Raw genomic sequence first — 21,636 nt, forward strand, 5'->3', positions numbered from 1 at the left:
AATCAGCTTCAGATTGTTCCTAGTACACTTTACAAATATATTCATTTGTTATTTTATGAGTTGAAAATTTTGGTAAATTCTGTTCCTCTCACAGAATAACTATTTTGCATTTTTCACACAGTACCTTTTACTGACTTAAGGGAGGTAGCCTAGATAACTTTAATGGTTGCTGCCAGATACCAACATTTCTTTCTTAGAAGTTATTAATAGGAATACAGGGTAATGTATAGAGGCTTGACCACAGGGGGGGTTCAGAGATTCATTCTTGGTTTGCATTCAGAAAAACAGTGAATTGGGAATGAATTTAAAATCCTGGGGAACACTTCACATCTTTCAGGTGAAACGACTTCTGTTCTATATTTCACTTTCTGGTACTTCTGGTTTGCAGAAAGTAATGTCACCTTGTGAGCTGCGAGTCACTGAGGAAGGATAACATATATGGAGTAAAGGAAAAAATTACCCTTCAAAGCTACTGGAAAGGGTATTGCTGAGACACTTTAGAAGGAGGCCCAAAGGGTTAAGCTTTTCACTTCATTAATTTTAAGCTGTTCCCTGCCTGAAACCTTGCAAATTTCTGATAAGAGTTGTAAAAACCAGGTGTTTGTTCTAAAACTACCCTACCATAGCAGTGAATATTTCCCAGATAAAAATTAATGAAGGGAAAACTCATAAATGTGTCAGAAGAAGATAATTATTATTTCAGATGCAAGCCAGATGCTCTCCATTGCAAATCAAATAGGAGTAGGAGTCTCAGTTTACAAAAGGCTTCTCCAATAATGAAAAGGAAGAATCTTCACTGGTGGGACTCTAGGTAGCATAACTCTGACCAAGAAAGCTTGCACTCAGTTCTAGGATGTTATACTGTGAAATGAAAGAACCTATTGGTATTGTATTGATGGTATCGATGTTGTCATTTTGGCATAGGGATTCTTGAGTGGCTCTGTATATAGAGATGTATTAGCTAGTTTAGACCACTCCAACAGCTCCTAAATCTAGTCATTCTAGATACATTTTATTGCCACTCAGAAAAACCTGCAAAATTAGCTTTGTGCAGACAGTTTTGATCTAATTGCAATGTGCATTTGATTATTTACACACATTTGTAATTGCATAGCCAGAAATTTTGGAAACAAAAGATTATGCAGTGAATTGTAACTACCAAGTGCACAATTTGCTTAGTATTATGGCACTGAAGACTGTCTTAATGTTAAATTTCTTCACTGTCCAGCCAGTCCACCTACATGATACTTTTAAGCCTGAAGTACACATCAGGGCAAACACCAAAAGAGAATCCCTTTGTGCCTTTTTATTATTGTCCATACATACAAGTTTTTCTGAAGTTAGCATTTGTTCTGGTTTTCTATTTTCAAACAGCTTTGCCTCTGCTTTGCAGCAGCATGCAAAGGCCCAAGTCTGCGCCACTAAAACCGCATGTCCATCCTGTTTGCTGCATCAGGATGCAGGGATATCTAACTCCAGCTCACTGGATTGGGCTCATCTTTTCGAGGTTACAACAGAGGCATGTTGTTAGCCTCATAAAAGGGGTCTGCAGTCCTTGGACATATTTCAGGTTGTCTGTGCCCTGTCCCCTATCCCATTCACCACCCACCCACTCTCTTGAAGTTCCCACACTTCAGATATGCCATGGCTTGCGCTGCAACCTGGTGAAGTGGTAGCACTGATCTTTTCTTCTGCTTTTGTTTAATGACTTGCTATCTGTATTTCAACACTAATTATCCATTCCATTAGCTCTCATTAAACCAGTTTTAGTCATTTTGTATCTATGATTTTATGGCTATTTCTATTTAATTCCTACAGTCCCATAAATATATATAGCACATATATTTTTTATATATATATAATGTAAATAGTGTATTAATAGTGTATATAATGTAAATAGTTTATTTTTGTATAATTTAATACAATATGATTTATGCATATATATATATTTATATGTATAGTATACAGAGGTACATATATTTATATTTGAACACTTCTTGGTTGAGAGAAAGTGGGAAGTCAGTCTCAGAGAATACATCAGTATAATGATGCCAAAAAATGGTAATCAGCAAGTTACAGAGCAGGATGACATTTAACAAAGTTAACAGCTGCCTATCATAGAAGAGACAAGACACCTTGGCCTAAAATGGTGTTTGAAACATGACAGTCCCCTATATAGAGAGGGGAAGGTCTTTGGAGCTGGTGTTCTTCCTGCTAAACTGGTAGAGAGTGTCTGGTCCTGGGCATGACTTCCAGGAAAAATGTCCCCTGAGGCTGCTGGGAAGGGGACAGGACTTCTGTGAAAAGGTAGGGATGGGGCACCTGACACTCCTTAACTCATATATTTGTGGCACCTACACCAGTCACAGTCCTCAGATGGCATAGAACAGGCAGAGCAGGCATGTGTACTTATCATTTTTATTGGCAGTGAGTGGTGTCTCTTTTGACTGTAAATGAAATTATAGTTCTCATCTGCTTCCTACTGCTGTTCACTTTGTCAGTGTTACCTTCTGCCTTCTAAGAAGGTGGTCTACCTAAATTTCACATCAAACTGACAAAGAAAGTGGCACTGGCACTGACAATGTTGATGTTCTTTCTTCCTTGGAGGTGTGAGTTTCAACATAGGGGAGTTTCTGCCACTTTTCCTATGAACATTAGAGTCAATTAAGCATGGTAAAAAGGCATGTCAGGCAACAGAAACAGAGCAGGAATCATACAACTAGTTTTTTTTACTTTTGATGGGCTGTCAGGAAGATTTTCCAGAGTATATTAGCTCCAAATAATACTTTTAAATTGTTCAAGATAGGATTTATTCTCTATTCATTTTACCTCACTCTATTTATTATACTTTATTCACTGTATGGCCATTGACACTAAAGGGAATTTCTGTAGGCATAAGGGAATAAAAAAAAAATCTTGTATTCTGCTGTCCTTTTGTCTTCAGTACAAAATTTCTACTCTAAGGAAGTGGATTTCATTTTCAAGAAGAAATATTTATTTTCAGGACAAAGGCACTTGTTTCACTTAAAATTTCTGTTCTTGATATTGTTTAGCAGTGTACTGTATGTATTGGTATGACAGAAGTGCTTCTAGAAGATTTTTGACCTTAAAATAATTCTTCTTTAAGTATAAGCTTGCTGATGTTATGGTGCTATGAATTAAGTTTATGCATGACCACGCCTGACAGAAAATCACCACATTTAGCTCCCAGTGGAAAACATTATTCTACAACTTTTGAAGGATTATACAGCTTGTATAGAACCAAAGTACTCAGGCCATTGTTTAAAAAGCCACAAAAATAAAGCCTGGACATAAATTTATCTTATTAAATAATAAATATTGCTTTTAGAGAGATTTTTTAGATACCTGTTTTTGACTTTGAGGTAATTAATATATTATGTTTCTGTCTGACCTCCCCTCTTTCTGTTGACAACAACTATTTTATCAACACATTGTACTTTGTCATTGTGTGCAACATTAAGTACTTCCAGAGCGTTGTCAATGTCCATTATAGGTCTCGTTGTCACAGCCATTAATCAATACTTTTTCCACACACTTCCATCCATTACAAAATCCTACAAACACTCACATTAAATTAAAGATTTATGGAATATTGTCTACATGAAGGTAGCCCAAGTTCTGACTCAGGTTTTATCCAAAATCAGTAAGCAAAAGAGGACAGAAGAACTACACTTACTTACCAAGTTAATCAATGCTTTCCTAGATGCTTGATTAGTTTATTCTTATTTAACTTGATTTATAACCTGGCTACAAGCTGTCAGAGCACAGCAGACCAAACACTCAAGGATATCAGAGCTCTTACTCCTTTACTACCTTGCTGATCTGAAATGAGCAGTAAGTCCCACAGACTGGGTCTAGGTAAATCCTATGTACAAGATCATTTAACATTATTTTTAATATCCCAAAGGAGAGTAATCTTTTGTTGAGTCCAGATCTCATAGAAAGAATAACAAGAAATTTTCCTCACACACTCATGTATTGGGTAAAGGTGGCAAGGGGTTTGTGGCAGGGGTGTCAGGCTGGAGGGGTGGCCTCGTGGTAAGAGACCAGGGACTGTCCTGTGTGAGACACAGCTGGTTCCAGCCGATTCCAACAGGCCAACTACAGCGATCACAACTCACAGTCCATCAGCCAATCTAGCGGCAACTCTAGGAAAACGTGCCACTATTTTAAAGAAGTATTGAAAAAAGTGAGTGAAAGAGGAGCCCTGATATTCTGGATCTATTCAATCGGCAATGTTATGCAGAAAATATAGCAGCCTAAAATTGTGATTAGTCTGGAATTTAGATTCACAGCTATAGGAAAAATCTGCACCAAAATTTATGAAAATACTGGTATTGAGAGCTTAGGAGAGATTTCGCTGATTCATCTTTAAAGGCAGAAAATGGGTACATTAAAACTCCCAGAATTTATGTGAAAGCTACATTAACTAATACTGTATAAGGTTGTGGTTGGCATAATGTATTAGCTGGGCAATATTACCAGCTTGGTTTTACTGTCTTTTTATTCATCTGCTCTCAAATAGACTGACACAAGTTATTGCTGCTTTCTATTTCTCTCAAGGTCTGTCACCAGTTTTTTTTTCCTTTTTTCTTGGATGAGTATAGAAATAAAAAATGTCTTTCCTTGAAGCGGTCAATTGATAGGTGTAGAAAATGAGAACAGAAAAGGACCATTTTAAAAAATGCCACAAGTAATTCACAAGGACAATATTTTAAGCAGCTCACAGAATTTCCTGCCAAATGACTGTATGAGACATTGATAGTCTTGCTTTGTTTTATGACCTCTTCATACATGTTTAAGAACAAATAAAGGATTTTAGCCTTCTCCATTATGTTAATATTTTACATATTTTGGCTTGATTAACTGCTCTTAACAAACTTTGTACGGAAAAGAATGATATTGCAATGTACACTATTTGTTTGATGGTGGGTTTTGGTGACATGATGGAGCTGTAATTTAAACTATGTTAATGAAATCCCTTTCTTTTCTGTCAGCTGAAAGAAGCAATCATAAATATACCCAGAGAATAATCAGAAGGGATTAATGTGAATACTTACTGCTGCTTTGCCACAGAGAGTTGTTCCACATAGTGAAGTATTACAGAGAATTAGTACATGAAATAAGGCTGGGAGACCTGGATTTCTTGGAGGGTGGCCGACATGCTCAGAATGTCACCAATGAACAGAGAGACTGATGGATGTATAAATGCTGTTCTGTAAGATATTTCAGATTGTTCATTGTTCCATAAGGTCTGTCTTACTAAGGCTAAAATAGCCAGTGATAGAAATCTAGGAGAAGAAGGTAAGAATTTTACCAGAAGGTAAGAATTTTAAAGGGACTTATTTTTTTTTCTGGATTGTGAGTGTTTGGCTGTAATACAGTGAACTCAGATTTATGTCAGGATTAGACCTAAATGGTAGTCTGCATCATGCTACTATCTCAGCATCTACCGCATAGAACTGTCTGATATGAGACCTGTGAAAGAGATGTACATGTCAGATAAAGTATCTACAAGCTGTTCCTTTCCAAAACAAAGCCACAATGCTCTATACACAAAGAAGCTCAGACCGTGGTTTTGCGTGAATTTTTGCAGTCAAAGAACTCATCTTTACTGACTACATCAAAAGTCTCTGCTTTCAATTTTTGCTGTTAGAAGTAAATCAGTGAGTTAAACAGGACTAAGTAAAATGGATAAAGATTTGTGCACAGGGTTCTTATTTCAGTGATTTGGTTACTCGACTGTATTAGATCATATTAGCGGCTAATTTGTATGTTAAAAATAAGTCTGCATGAAACTGGTACACAGTTGCACTGCTCAAGGATCAGGCATGACTGAAGATCTCCACCCTGTGATATTTTGCATGTTTATTTCTAATGGAAATTCAATGACATATAATCAGTTCTCAAAATTTACTCCACAATTAATGAAGTTTTATTTATCTCTTAGTCTGACAAAGTTGCCACAGTAAAACTGGCCAACTACACTAACAAGACCTTTGTGATGTGTTCCTCTGTTTACATGAAGGCAGGTTATTTTTTAATAAATTTTCTTAACAGAATAAATCTGACACTCATTACTGACATTGCTGCATAACTTTCATAAAACTCATCCTAAAAATATTGCAATTATGTCAAGACCATACAAATATAGTGGCTATTATTCAAACATTTACTGATATTATGAAAAATAAAATGTGATTTCATACAGAACGAGATTAACACTGTGTAGAACAACAACATTTGTTCAGAAATGAATTAATTTAATTGTTAAGTTTTTTTAATTGTTTTTACTTAAAGATTGATGAGATATTTGTTGTATTAAAGTTTAGCTCCTAGTAGAGTCACCAGATGAGTTCAGACTGTCACTGCTCTTACAAAGAACATGGATACAAAGGTTTCTGTTCATGTCAGCTTTGTCAGTCAAAGGACTGAAAGGTTTATTTCTGGTTTCATATCTGCTGTCTTTTATTTAAGTTCTTGCTGTATTTTTCAGTCAGAAGAACTTCCTCTTGTACGTTTCTTGCTCATTAAAAATTTTTAAGGATCAGAGAATGAAGGTGTTTTGGAAAGTTGTCGATCTTTTCTCTGAAAGTGCATCAATGACCTTTTATTTTGGTATAAATGAGCAGCCATGGTTTTGATTAAGAGCCACACATTGCTGGAGATGTAAGTTCCTTATCGATCCACAGGTCAAAGCTTCATAGCTTTGTTCTTTTTAACCCTTAGAAATAATTCAATTTGTATGATGCATGAGTCCTGGGTCTTAACAGAGACTGTTTTTATCACTGGGTAACGATCCACTATGTGCATGAATGCTTCAACATCAGTTATTTCTAATGGAGAGATGATAGCAAATCCGTCAAGCTTATTACAGTTGGAGTTAAGAAATGAATGATTTTCAAAGGGGAGACCTCTGTAGTGCAATTACAATGTTGTGGTTTAGGGGTGTTCCATTCCTGAGAGACGTCTATGGTAGTTGTAGGTCTGCCTAACTTTTCTGTGAAAAAATTACTGGTTGCGATAAGGGTTAGGTTGAACAGTAAGAGGCCATTACTAAAACAGTGGCTTGAACTGTTATCCTATGCTGGTTTTGACTGGGAGAGAGTTAATTTTATTCAGAGTAGCTAATTTGGAGCTATGTTTTGTATTTGTGCTGGAAACAGTGCTGATATCCCTGATAATTCAAGGATATTTTAGCTATTGCTGGGCAGAGCAAAAGATCTTTTCTGCTTCTCATACTGCCCCACCAGTTAGCAGGATGGAGGGATGGGAGGGGCACAAGAAACTGGGAGAGGGCACATTCTGGACAGGTGACTGTAAATGACCAAATGACCACAGGGATATCCCACACACTGTGTGACATCATGCTTAGTATATAAAGCTGGGGAAGAAGGAAGTTGGAACACTCGGAGTCATAGGATTTGTCTTCCCAAGTAATGGTTACATGTGATGGAGTCCTACTCTCCTGGGGATGGCTGAACATCTGCCTGCCCTTGGGAAGTGGTGAATGAACTTAAATGAGGAAGAGAAAAAACAACAGTATAGAACGACAGAATGCTTCCCTTTTTACATTATTTTTTCAGTGTCACTATTAAGTGCATCACATGGCTAGGATGGCTAGTTGCTTTCTCTTCTACTCACAGTTCAGGACTGTCAGGTCTTCCTCTGCTGTGACTTGCTTCCTCTCTAATAGCTTCTCCTTCTTCTGACTGCTTCTTGCTCTGCTCTGGGGACATCACTGACTTTTCTCCATGGATCCTTATTCTTCAAGCTACTCCTTGTTACGCCTTATTTCATTAGATGCTCCTGCTAGTCACAACCATCACATACTCTTTCCACTGCCTGAGCCACAGCCTTTCTCAGGAGGCACCCTGGCCAATCACTGCATTAACTGATATTTTCCCTTATTTTGACTCCAAGTGTCACTGAGGTGTCACTGAGGAACAACAAAGAGTACCAGTGCACCACATGCTTATAGAGATGAATTTCTGGCTTCACTTTACAGCTAACAGGAGACTTTTAAACTATTTTCTACTTTAATTTTTTCCTTTCCAGGCTGGACATTTTTCATGTGAATACTATGATGCTATCTGCTATACCTTTAAGCATAATTACCTGCTCTAGACTTCTATGTATTACTAAAATCAGAAACCTTTCTCCATTTGGTGATATGCCTTATCTTTTTTAAAATCAGAAATGGCTCACTCACACAGTAAAACATCTATGAATATATGTAAAATAATCAAAATAGTCATCTTCTAGGCTTGCACACCTATTCTTTTCATTTCTCTCCCCTTCTCTACCTTTTGTCAATTTTTTTTTTTTTTTTTTTCTCTCTATGAGGGAGAGAGAAAAAAAAGAAAATTATTTCTCTCTCTGTGTGAGGACAGACACTTTCTGCTTTAGCCTTCAGCCTGCAATACAGTGGGTACAGTGTACTTCTCTACTGTGTCTGCATCAGAAGATGGGATCTTGGCATGCTAATAAATAAAACCAAACTAAGTCTTGTTATTTCATTAGTGTTTCTTTCAAAGTCACAGTGACTTGTTTTTGGATGGAGGCCTAAAGAAGAATCCCTTGGGATAGTTAGCAAAGAATTCCACAGTATTCCACAGAATACTGTGGAAGCACAAGTTGAAAAGAAGCTGAAAGCATTTATGAGAGAAAAATCTATGAGAGACTGCTAAATACCAGATGTGGTCTTTAGTTCAGGAGCACCCTAATTCACAAAACTTTCAAAACTAGGAGATCTTAGAACCGAGAGATGTCTATGGTGTTCACACAATCTTACCTCACCTGTTGCTGGAAACAAGGTAAGAACGGACCTGGATCCCAAATTTCATTTCTTTATTTCTCATGTTTTGTTTTATATAATGAATAAAAGCTGTGTATGCATAGGCTTATATAAATTTCAATTAATTTATAGTTTTTATTACAGTTACATTTTCTACTTGGAATGCAAAACCTCATGAGTTGATTTCTGCTATTGAGCTGATACCTACGAGCTGAACATGTAAGATACAGCTGCAATGCATGGAAGGAGGGCCAAGGTTCGATTTGTTGTGATTGTTTACAGTTCAGAACTATATTTACAATGTCATTACTGTCAATGAACTTGCCTGTCTGAAGCTGCCTGTCCTGGACACATACACAATGCCAGTGCACTTTTTTTTTTGAGGATCTTGTGTCTGCACTCCAGGAACCAGGGTGCCCTGGTTTATACCATACCTATTTCATCATAAAAGGAAAAGAAACTTCAGATATATTGTCATTACACTCAAATCTGTACTGTATCATTTCAAGAGCAGAGACCCTGTAAACACTGGAAATATCTCTGCAGCATACAGTTGCCCCCACTGATATATTCTATGTTGCTTGTGACAGGTTCATGGCAAGGAAAAAAAGAAAAGACAAAAAGGAGAGGAAATTCAAATCAGCATTAATCATCATTAATCAAATGGTATTATAGGAAATAGGGAAGCAATGTGTGAAGTGCTGAAAGCACTTTGACAACAAAGTGCCTCCTGAGCTCCACTCAGGGGAAGTGGTTATTCACAGCAGCAAATAGGGTAAAACAGCAGCTGGGAAGAGAATCTGGGAAGCTTCTCAATGTGTGATGAAGTATAAAAAAAGGAAAGCTAGATCTATGTAAGGAGAGATTTATGTGAGATTTCTAATGAAGAAAAAGCAAATAAGTAAATATTGGGTGACAACTACATAGAAGAACTGGTAGGTTTGATAGGATGAAGTATATAGTATATGAAGTATATAGTATATGAAGTATATGAAGGGTAGGGCTATAGAGGCAGATTGCAGAATGAATTGCAGCGAGAAGCGATGTGAGACTATGTACACCTGTAAATTAAATGTGCCTGGGACTGAGCTTTTGCAATGGGACCAACAAACCGTGTCCATACCAATAAATGTTCTTACTATCTAAGAAAGTAATCTCATCCAAATTAACCAGTGGATTTAATATCATGTGCTTGGCTCATCTTAACTTGAGAGCAGTGAAATTTGGTAATACAGTCCTATTTGGCCTGGATGGAATTGGGCAAACATTATTATAAAAATATATGTGTAAGCAAAAGAGAGTTTCAGTGCTCAAGAATATCCCCATGCCTAGGTCTGTACCCCAGTAGCCTTTAATTTACTACCAAAGAGAAAGCTGGAGAGTAAGAAGATAGACTAATGGGTAATGGTTGTAATGTGACCAACAAAGAGACTTCAGTTTTAGTGAAAGAAATTACTTAAAGTGGAAATGCAAAACATATATTTAGAGCATAAATACCAGAGGGAAAAGACAGGAAAGCTAAATATTAACGCAAGATAAAATGTATATGATTCTGAAAGATTTTATTTCTATTTTTTATAACTCTGATGGTGAAAAAGTGAAAAGGATGGATCTTAAACATTTGAGACTTAGGTATATAGACAGACATCTAGAAGAATATGGAAGATGATAGAAAGATGGATGAAACAATTTAAAGTAAAAACCTTTTAGGACAAAGATATGTAATGCAAGTGAATTTTATATTAAAGAAAGTCAGAAAAAGCAGAGATGTGGAACTCTGATTTTTCCAAAACATGGTGAGATTATCTGTCAAATTAGAGTTGGAAAGAAGGAGTGACTTGTTTGTCAAGTGTAATGCCCTGAATTATACAGGAGAAAACAGGCATATGAGAAGTAAAAAAGGAGGAGGCTTCAGATGATTCCATCTTGCTTGAAACATAGCCTTTATGCAGAGGGCATCAGGATCACCGCATTTTTTAATTCTCAGCCTCTCACACTTGAAAGGGTTTTTCCTCAAATAGGCAACTATGTGTACTTGAAATCAAGGGTTGCTTGTACAGTTGGGGATACAGTCAAATGCTGAACTGTGCTTTCTCTTTCATAAAGATGAGGGTGAAATTATCTCTTGAAAGTTCATATATTTGCACTGTTCTTCCTATAACTCCTCACTGGTTCTTTCAGTTGAGACAAGAAGATGTGAAACAACATCCTAGCCATATTTAGATACATTGTTGGCCATACACAGGCAATTGCAAAGTGAGTAACAGCTCGCTCAAAAGCTGGTGCAGCTGTAATTCATGTCTCCAACAGGGTCACATCAAACTCTTCAATCTTCCTTTGAAATAGTAATTAAAATAATTGTGAAAAGCAGTACACGGAAGGATTGTGCTTTTAGAATGCTTTTGGAAAACAAATTACCTCCTACTAAATGACTCCTTTTATTTTAATTAGAAACTTTTTTCTCTATTTTGTTCAATCAATGAATTCATAATATTTACAGTTATCAGATCAAACTCAGGAGGAGGCTCTATTGCTCCAAGTGTTGTGGTGATTTGAGCAGACTGGCTCTGAATATTGGCTCTGAACTCCTCTCAGCCAGGTTGTAGCTTTCATCCAAGGCATTTAGAAAGTACAAATCTGCACAGTCATTCATTTCAATAGCATTCTTCTACAGTTTTATTGTACTGCTGCTATGCCTATAACAATAAATATTTCTAAATGACTTGACAATTTGCAGCTTTTTAAAGGGGTTAGACAAAAGCAGCTGAATTCCAAGTTCAATTAACATGCTATGAACCTGGCAAAGAGCACACAAAGGAATAAGGGTAAGAATTTCTAAATTATTTGCTTTACAGTAATCCCCTCTGGATAGCCTAAATTAAGCACAGCAGCCACCAGGCAAAGTACCCCAGGATTTTCTGTAACCACTTGATTCACCTGCTGTTTCACCAAAAGGTGGGGCTCCCCCAATGATCCTGTAGAGGTAGCTCATCATTGTGTTGACAACCTTGGGATCCATGTGCTTAGCTAGAATTTGATTCCATAGGAAAAAAAAAAAAAAAAAAAAAAAAAAAGAGTATATGGTTAGAAACTAAATATTGGAATTAAAATGTGACCTTTCTCATTTGATGGCCAAGGAATAATTTGCAGAATTAGAGAAAAAAGAGATTTTAAACTTCCTTCATATTGCCTTATATATTTTACCAATAGAGTTTATACTGAGAAACAACAACTGTAGCCTGGTGAAATAATGCAATAAACAATACCATCCAGTGAGGCTCCAGAGAGTTGAAAAGGAATCCTAGGAGGATATATAGATTCTCATTAAAAATAGGCTATATCTTTCAGTTTCTGGATTGCTTATAAAGCCAGTTTTTAAGAGCTTTTTTTCTTGCGTTCCCTGACTAGAAAATTGTAGTGATAGACTGCTGACAACACAGAATTACTATACCACATTTCCATTCAAACACTGACATTTTAAATGCTAACAGAAAAGATGCATGAAACAAAGGAATGACTTTCTATGTTTCTTCCTAAAGCTCATACTTACGAGTCTATAAAAATATTCACTAACACTTTAAAATTATTTTTTAGAGTTGATTCCTGACAATTTCTTACTTTCAGTGCATATAGAAAGAGGATATTTAAGATGTTTGCAAGAGCAACTAAAAGGCGAAGTCAGTGATATAAAGCTGTAACAAGCATTTGAATCAAACCATTGTAGTTTAAAGGAACTTCCAGACTAGAGGTTGATATCACTACCTAGAAATCATTTTTGGAAGTTTAGTTGCTGGCATCAACAAGAAATATGTGAAATATGACTACTGATTAGTCCAAAAAATGAACAACAGTATTAAAGCATGTCAGAAATTTCAAGATCTATACCATGTCACACATACTTACTGACATAAACTGATGATTGATCAAACAAATTATATTCTTCTTGCAATTTCAAATGTCCTTTGGCACTTTGTTCACATTAATCTTCATTAGGGTGTGGTATAGCATCAGATCTTTAAGTTACTTTCAAAATCTTGCTATAGTTTCCTATGAAAAAATCACCTTGCTACCTTGAATGCTAAAAATGAAAAAAACCCTAAAGATACAAAAGCTTCAGGGCAAAAACAAGCTTCTCCCATGACAGAATAATTATTAGGATTTTTCAATGTTTTGTTGGAGGGTTTCTGATTTTCTCTTATTAATTCTCATAATCTTTTGAACACAGCTATGAGATTGACTTTCCCTTTAACTCTATGTGCCCCTATTTCTTTGGAATTTCAATGGAAAGATATGAACCTCCACCCAAATACCTCAAAAATTCCCCCAAAGGACGTGTGAGATGGAAACAAAAAATGGGAAGTTGCTTCATGTTTATTTACAGCAGATATAGAAGAACAAGTATGAGTATTTGCCCACCAGTTTGTTGTTGTTTTTTTTAATCTCTCCTAAGAGTTACATGGACTAAGAGTCTGCAATAATTTTGTTCACAGATCCTTCCTCATTTTTTGCATACAAATAATAAATGCAAAGATGAGGGAAATATACAAATAAAGCCCTCAAATCATAGAAAAGCCAGGCACCAATCTAAAAATGAAATTATTAATTTCATTATTTTGGAAAGGCATGGAAAACTGGATAAGGGTAGCTATTAACATTAGTGAGAAAAGTGAGGACTAGTCTTAGGGTTAGGGTCAAAGGAGCCACAAAGCCTACAGCTCCAGGGACACTGGGGACACAAAAGGTGTGCAAAAGGGAGCATGGCACTGCAACATTCCCCAACTCCAATATCTGCCCCCATCTGGGCTATCTGTGATGCTGTGCCAGTCAGCCTCACCCTTGACTTTATGATTATTAATTTGAGCCTACTAAGAAAATTGTTGAGTAGAGACACATTATATTTATATTGAGTATGTGATTCTTTTTTACATTGCTGATCTGTTTGCTTACTCTAAGCAAAAATCATCATGTCTTTAATAGAGAAGAAATCCTCTCTTTTTTCCCCAGTTAGTGTTAATGTTCAGTGAGGGCTGGCACATACAACTAAGCCTTGTCCTACTTGTATGTTTCCTATTTCTTTTCTGTGTTTTATAGACATATTTTTGAATTTTCTGCAGAATCTACCTGTCTTAATAGAATTAATTTTTAGTATTACTGTAGTTCTTGTTCAGTCAAGGAATGTTTGTATTTTAACTAGTCTACATTTTATTCTATTTACTATGGTTTGGAGACCAGGTTCCTGGCTTACCAGTCAAACAACACAGTCATATCACATTTAAGCAGCCCTGTACTGTTTGTTCTTTTTCATAACACAAACAAAATTTAACTTCACCTAGTTTTGCTTTCTCAGCATGGCTGTACACACTAGTCCCTTTTTATTCTTCCCTGTGTTAGGTTTTCCTTATGATAGTCAATGGCTTTAGCTTACTACAGGTGAGTGCATAAGAATAATAGCACATGTGTTGGTACTACTCTCACTCCAAATATTTGTATATCCTTAACTCTGTATTCAGCAAGACACTTACAGAGACACATAAGACATATTGTACAATATTTTTGTGGACAAAAGCAAAATGCAGTGGGAATGCCGATTAAGTCACTAGAAAATAAATCATAGAATAAACTGAGGAAAATATTTTCACCAAGGATGTAGTAAATTTCATCTGCAAAATCAATAATTGTTACTGCATTCCAAGTTGGGCTTTTATTTGACTCTATTTCTGCACTGCTGTTTCTTATACTACTGGCTTCTCCCTAATATTCCTGTTCTATCTAGATCAATTTCTGCATTCTTAGCTCTAAGATTTATGACAAAAATTATTTTAAAAACACTGAAACGAAGTAATAATTTTAACCATTCTGATGCTTAACAAATATAATCTCATGCATAATCATGCCCTTTTTTTACATCAAATCCTAAATGACAATTACAGTTTGATGCACCTGTGAAATCACTGGTTTACTTACAAGTGCTAAACTCTGTCCCCAGAGGAGGAAAGCTTAAAATAGTGGAAAGAGTAAGGTTAGAAAAATGTACTTGGACAGCACCAAACATATAGAAAATGTCTCTGAATCCCAGGTTACTTTAGAAATCAAATGCTGCTATTTGCCAAATGATTACTGCTGTCCAAATAATAAAATTTCAGTTTGTTCTCCAGACTCCCTTTTGACTAGGGAATAGTCTGACTTTGGTGAGATACCTGTCATTTGAGAAAGCTCTTAGCTTTTAGCTACTGTTCATATTTTCAGATTCACGTACAGGGCTAGAGGTTATCTTACAGTATTTGGTATTTTCCAGAGGAGTATTTTCCACATGTTTGCATTTTTTAAAAATCATTCCTTCTAATCTAATTTTGTAGGTACAAAATCAGCAATAGATGTGAAAAAGCTAAAGCAGAAAGGCTAAGATAAAAAGAAAACCACTTGAAATACTTTTAAAAAACCCTTAGTGTCCAAATGTAGCAAGATGGATTTATTTTTACACTATACATACATTATACAGCCCATAATGATGTTTTACAGCATAAGATCAGATATTTTATCTTTGAATCCATCTCTTTCTGTATACACTAAGAATAAATAAGGTAAGTTTCGTAATTTTAAATGTAACTTTTAAAAAAGTGTATATTTAAAGTCAAGTTACAGATGAACAAAAATAAACTTGTAATTGAGGGAGAGTGAGAGCAAAGAGTCATAGGAGTATTCAAGCTGTGGCATTACGCGCTGTTTCCTTCTGAGCTGAATAAAAATTCTTTACAGAATGGCTGGCAATCACCAAAGATTGAGAAGCGTAACAAAGACAAGTGCTGGATTCTGAACCTGAAACAGGAAAACTCTGATTGTGTCTGTAGACTGGGGAATGAGAGACTGAAGAGACGTGCTGCAGAAAGAGACCTGGAGGTCCTGGTCAATGGAAAGTTGAACACAAATCAGCAGTGCCCTGGCAGCCAGGAGGGCCACCTGTGTCCTGAGGGCATCAGGCACAGCACTGACAGCTGGGCAAGGGAGGGGATTGTCCTGCTCTGCTCTGCACTGGGGCAGCCTCATTGCGGGTGCTGGGGGAAGTGTTGGGGTCCACAATATAAAAAAGACATTAAACTGTTGCAGAATGTCCAAAAGAGGTCTGCAAGGATCTGTAGAGGAAGCCTTATGAGGAGTTGCTGAGGTCACTTGATCTGTTTAGCCTGGAGCAGACTGAGGGGAGACCTCACTGCAGTTACAGCTTCCTCGAGAGGGGAAGCAGAGGGAAAGCTACTGAATCCTTCACTCTCATGACCAGTGAAAGGATCTGAGGAAATGGCATGAACCTGAGTTGGGAGAGGTTTAGGTTGGGTATCAGGAAAAAGTTCTTCACCCAGTGGGTGGTCAGGCATTGGAACAGGCTTCCCAGGGAGGTAGTCAAAGCACCAATCCTGAGAGAGTTCAAGAAGTGTTTGGACAATGCTCTTGGATACATGGTGTGACTCTGGAGGTGTCCTGCACAGGTCCAGGAGTTGGACTTAATGATCCCATTGGATCCTTTGCAACCCAGCATATTCTATGATTCTATGAATACTGTTGTAAAGAATTTTAAAGCTAGGGGTAAAAATAGAAAGTAAATAATATTATCTTTTACAAAATAAGAACAGTAACTGCCAATTCACTGTCAAAGGCTCAGCTATCTTATCCTTTTGGCTGTGGTGCTACTTGTGCACAGATCTATGGAATCCCTAGGTGTTGCACTGGGTTTCATTCACAATTATTTATTCTATTCTCCCCTGTATTGTTAATTCAATTCAAGTTGTGTCCTCCCACCCAGTTGTCCATCTTGCCCTAGGCCTGCCCCTGATGCAGAATGTTCTATGTCCCTCCTCCTGTTGAGCTGTCAATCCTGCCTGGTATCAGCCCCTTGCTTTAGGAAAACCCCAGTTCCTCAAAGCCCCATTAGTTTAGCCGAACTGTTCCCCTCCCCCTGTGCTTCCTCATTTGTTGAAGCATTGTAAATCCCACCTTGTCTTCCTTCCCAGTTCTTTCCCTCTTGGATACAGTGGTTCCTCCCAGGTGTTGCCGGCTCCGGCCAGCCCTGGCACCACTGCAACACAGGGGTCTTTGAGCCAGTGAAGCAGAGTCACTACTAAGGCACAGATGAATTGAGAGACGGGACCCTCCATGGAGGCAGCAACTGAGGTTTATTCCACCTCAGGGCTGAGGCTCCGAGAAACGGGGAGACGGAGAGATGGAGAGACCTCGAGCACCTGAGCGTTACAGTTTTTAAAGGGGGGAAGGAACACATGGGACAGCAGAGCATGGGGACCAATGACAGGGACTCAGGGTGCATAATATAACTTGTAGGAGGGGGAAACCCTGGCTCTAACCAATCATCCAGGACTCTTCCTAGAAGTTTACAGACACTGGGAGAGGTCTCTGGTTGACTGGCAGGGCCAGGTGCCATGTAAACAACAAGATTGACAGGTAACTGCTTTATGGTCCTAAGAACAGGGAGAATAAGGGGTAACAGGGCATGAACTATGCAACATTAACACATAACATATCAGCAAAGGATAACCATTAGCACTCATCAACCCACTGCCACACTTGGACAATAATTTGTACCCTCCCCTAGAACCTCCCCTATATAAAAGTCCCTGCACACCAGGATTCAGGGTCTTTCATCCCTGGACCCTCCTTGGAAATAAGCCTCCTTGGAAACCATATGAAAGACCTCTCCCTCATTCTTGTTTTCCCTGTGCCTCAGTAAATCTCATGCCATAGACCCTATGCCCAGCTGTATCTGGGATCACTTCTGAGAGCAGCCCACTCCTGACACATTGTCAGGAGCTAGAGGGTGAACTTGGCACCGCGTCACCTAGGTACTAATTTTTCTTCTTTATTATTTTTTCCCTATATCTTTCTGTTTTGTTTTTATTAAACTTAGCACCTTCTACATCAGCATACACACAAGACTTGGGTTATGTTGTTACTGTCAGTAAATGGCTCCACAGATTTTGGCATATGCATTGGCATACACTTCCTGCTGTTTTGACTCCCTTATTACTAAAAGACTTTGTAGATGGACGGACAAGAATGTGGTAGCCAGTATTTTCAGACAGTCATGCTCAAAAAATAAATGGAATATGCCAAATTTAAATGACCAATACAGTTATAAATCTGTCTGAAAATGATTTTTATTGTTGAAACAACCTAAAGAACAAGGCTAGATTATCGATTTATATTTGTTAATTTTTTATTTACTGAAAAGTTAATCCCAGCCTTTATATCACACACAAAACCCCCAGTGACTTTCTAAAATCACTGCAACTACATTCATAAACAAAAGATTTTCCTGTTTCATAAGCAAATTTTCAAATTATACAGGAAGTGGGAATTATACAGCAGAATCACAGTAGGTTACCTCCAACTGCTTTTCTAGCAGTTCTAACTTCTTCCTAGCTTGTGACACACTATTATGAAACATTACAGTGTTTGGCAGGATCTTGATCCATATTAAACACAGCAGATATTCTTATAAGTTAAGTAACTGTTATATTACTGCTGGGATCAAGAGGAGGTTAAAAGAGAGATGTGGTGTCCTTCGGTTTCCTTAACAAACCTAACAATTATATTTATATTCCAGATCTTGTCATAACACCTGTTCCGGACAGATATTTCAAACCCATCACACTCTGAACGTAAATCTAATTAATTTACATTGCAATTAATAATCAGCACATTACAAATATACTCAGTTATTTATTTGTAGAAGCCACTGTAATGTGGTAGGAAAAATATATATGGAGAGAGACAGATTGTGAACTTTTGTAAAGAAATTCGATTGTGTCCTGGGTTGTACTGTAGGATGTACACAAAGTATTTATTCTATCACCATCTTCATTAGCTGTTGGAACCAGGTGGGGCAGTGTTTTCCCAGGCCCCCTTCCTTTGGGCTCTTCTGCTAATGGCCCATTAATGCCTTGCCCATGACTCACAGGTAACTCCCTCCAGGAGTTATCTCTGTTTAATGGGCCATCAAGGACCCACTTCACAATCATCCCCTTGTGAGATGCTCCGCCCAGGGGGAGGAGCCAAGCATTCTCACCTGGATATAATCTGGGATTTGGGACAGTACAAGCAGCCCTTACCCACTGGATTCCCAGAGGACCAGAGCTACCAGACCTTTCTACAGGATCACTGCTTCAGGAAGAGCACTTCACCTGGACTGCTTCCACCATCCTGCTCAGGTTGTATTCTGACTCTGTCAGTGGTCTTTTTGTATTATTACATTTATTTTATTTTATTTTACCTTTTTACCTTTCTTATTAAATTGTATTTCTGACTTGTAGTCTCTCACTCGTTTTGCTTTCAGACCATGACAGATTGTTATATTATTAGTGTTCACAAGTGTTGAAAATGTAAAAAATTATGAACTAAGGTATGAGTTTTGGCTTGGGAAAAAAAAAATAATTTTTATGTATTGTTCCTGGCAAAACTCTTTACAGTTATGAGGGAAGTGACATAACTATGATGGAAAACAACCAAAGTGTCCAAATTTCTTTTCCTCTGGTCACAACAGTTGCATTCTCAGCTGCATATCAATCCACTTATCGAAAGAGGAAAGATTTATCTCTTGCCCCTTTTTACCAGCAGTTTTTCAGAGAAGCATGGTTTTAATTTCTGCTGCCTGAGGAAACCACTAAACAAAGAGAAGTGCTTCAGCTGCAATGCTATTTTGTGGACATGCAATAAGTATCACTGGTGATTGTGTTTCTGAGTTGCATTTCTTACTAGGTTCAGATACCATCCGAATGCTTTGGTTTGGACCTTCTGGAACACAGTCAGAAGTGGTTTGAATATCTGGTGACTTTTTTTGTCATTGCATTTCTAATACTTCCCATCATATGTCTTACCAGAATTTGTATATGGTTATTCCTCATGTTAAAATACTCATTATTTTTCTTCCTAATTTCCAAGAGTAAGAAGGTTGAATTCCTACAATCACTGAACAGCAGTGATTTCTTCTTTCTCTAAATATTTTTCTAACTCTAGGAATACAGCAAATATAAATAATCTGATACTTTATGGTATTTCACAGCAGGAAAACATTGCTACCATCAAATAACTACAAAAAGTTAAAATATGAAGCATGAACCCTAACAGTAATGGACATGTGTGCTAGTATTGCAAGTTGTATGCTGGAGTGCGGTGGTCGTGGTGTCGCAGGATTCCTTTCCTGCCTCGCCGCACTGATATCCTGAGTTATCTTGCCAACCCTGTGGGGTCTTTGTCCCAGCAAAGAATGAGCGATGACAAGAACAAGGGAGGACTCTGGTAAGGGGACAACAGCTTAAGTTTATTGGGAACCCATGAGGGGTGACCTCAGCTCCAGAGTGTCTGCCTCAACAGAGTGCAGAACACTCTCATACAGCACCGTTTATTGGGGGGAGGAACAAGGGGATGGGTTCAGCACAGGGCCAATCAGAGTGAACATGGGAGTTGCTCTGCTCAACAAATACTGTAACAAACCAAAGAGAAGTAGGAGGGGAGAGTTAGGATCCTGTCCAATCTCTCAATGCTCTCTGGAATTTTCTAGATGCAGGGAGAGGCCCTGCAGTGACAGACAGGACCCAGGGGTTAAATAACCAATGAGTGACAACTGTCACTGGGGGAAACCATATGGGGAGGAACAAACAGGGTACACGGAACAAACCATTGCAGAACACAGAGTACAGAATAGTAATGAACCTTAAATGCATGTATCGAATAAATAAAACCAAAACCGCACCACTACACTGGAGGGTTTCCAGAGGCTTCTATATTCACTATAAATCTTACTGGTGACAGATTTTCTGTTCTGCTGACATTTCCTTCACCTGTGTGTTTCTACAAATATTAACTGAACCCATTAGACTGGGGATCTAAGTGACTGTCAAGCTGCATGATCAAGAACGTAGCAAATTTTAATACTAAATTTACTTGAAGATGTAGAGGTTGACACTGAGGCTGAAACACTCCTTCATAAGATAGACTGTGGGATTTACTTCAATGGTTATTAGTTTTCCATATCAAGCTTTCAAAAATTTTGGTTGCTAATATCTGCAGGAATATTATACAAGAAAAATTAACTATCCCATGTGACACCTTTTTGGCTTGTGTAAAATTTAGGACAATAAACTTCCAATCCCTGTCTAGACCTTCTATACGACTGTGGCAGTAGATACAGTAACTGCAAGCTACATACAAGTATGCATTTTAGAAATACAAACCATTATAAATACTATATCAGACACTAGATCCAGAGCTCACCAAAATGTTATATGAAATGTGGATCCAAATATTGCATCGGCTGTAAATTTAAAGTCAGAATTTTTAAATATAGGAAATTCTGAGCATTCTTCATCCCTTGCGGTTCACTAATTAAACTCTCACCTTATTCTCACCTACAGCCTAAGCAGCATTTTGATGCTACTGACACATGAAGGAAACTCTAAATCAGAACTTTCAACTAACTTCCAATTTTAAAAAGCCATGCAAGGCTTTGTGAGCACTAAATGGTGACAGTTCACACAAGATGCAATATTATTCCCTTCCCTTAAGTATTCCACTTCAGAATGTCTCCCCACAGAAAAAGAAAAAAGAAGGTTTTTACATTTTTACTTCAGCCTAGTCTTTCCTCCTTATTGTCTTCCTGGACAAGAAACTATGGAAACACCAGGACTTTGCTTTTTCAGACTAAGTTTGAAAAATATTCTCATAAACCAAGGGAAGACACAATTCCCAGACAGGAGTATCTGTTGCCAGTGTGCCATCCAAGAAGAAATACATTCACAATTTTGAAGGTCTATAGA

Source organism: Zosterops lateralis, assembly GCF_965231275.1.
Source record: "Zosterops lateralis genome assembly, chromosome: 1".
Lineage (NCBI taxonomy): Eukaryota > Metazoa > Chordata > Aves > Passeriformes > Zosteropidae > Zosterops > Zosterops lateralis.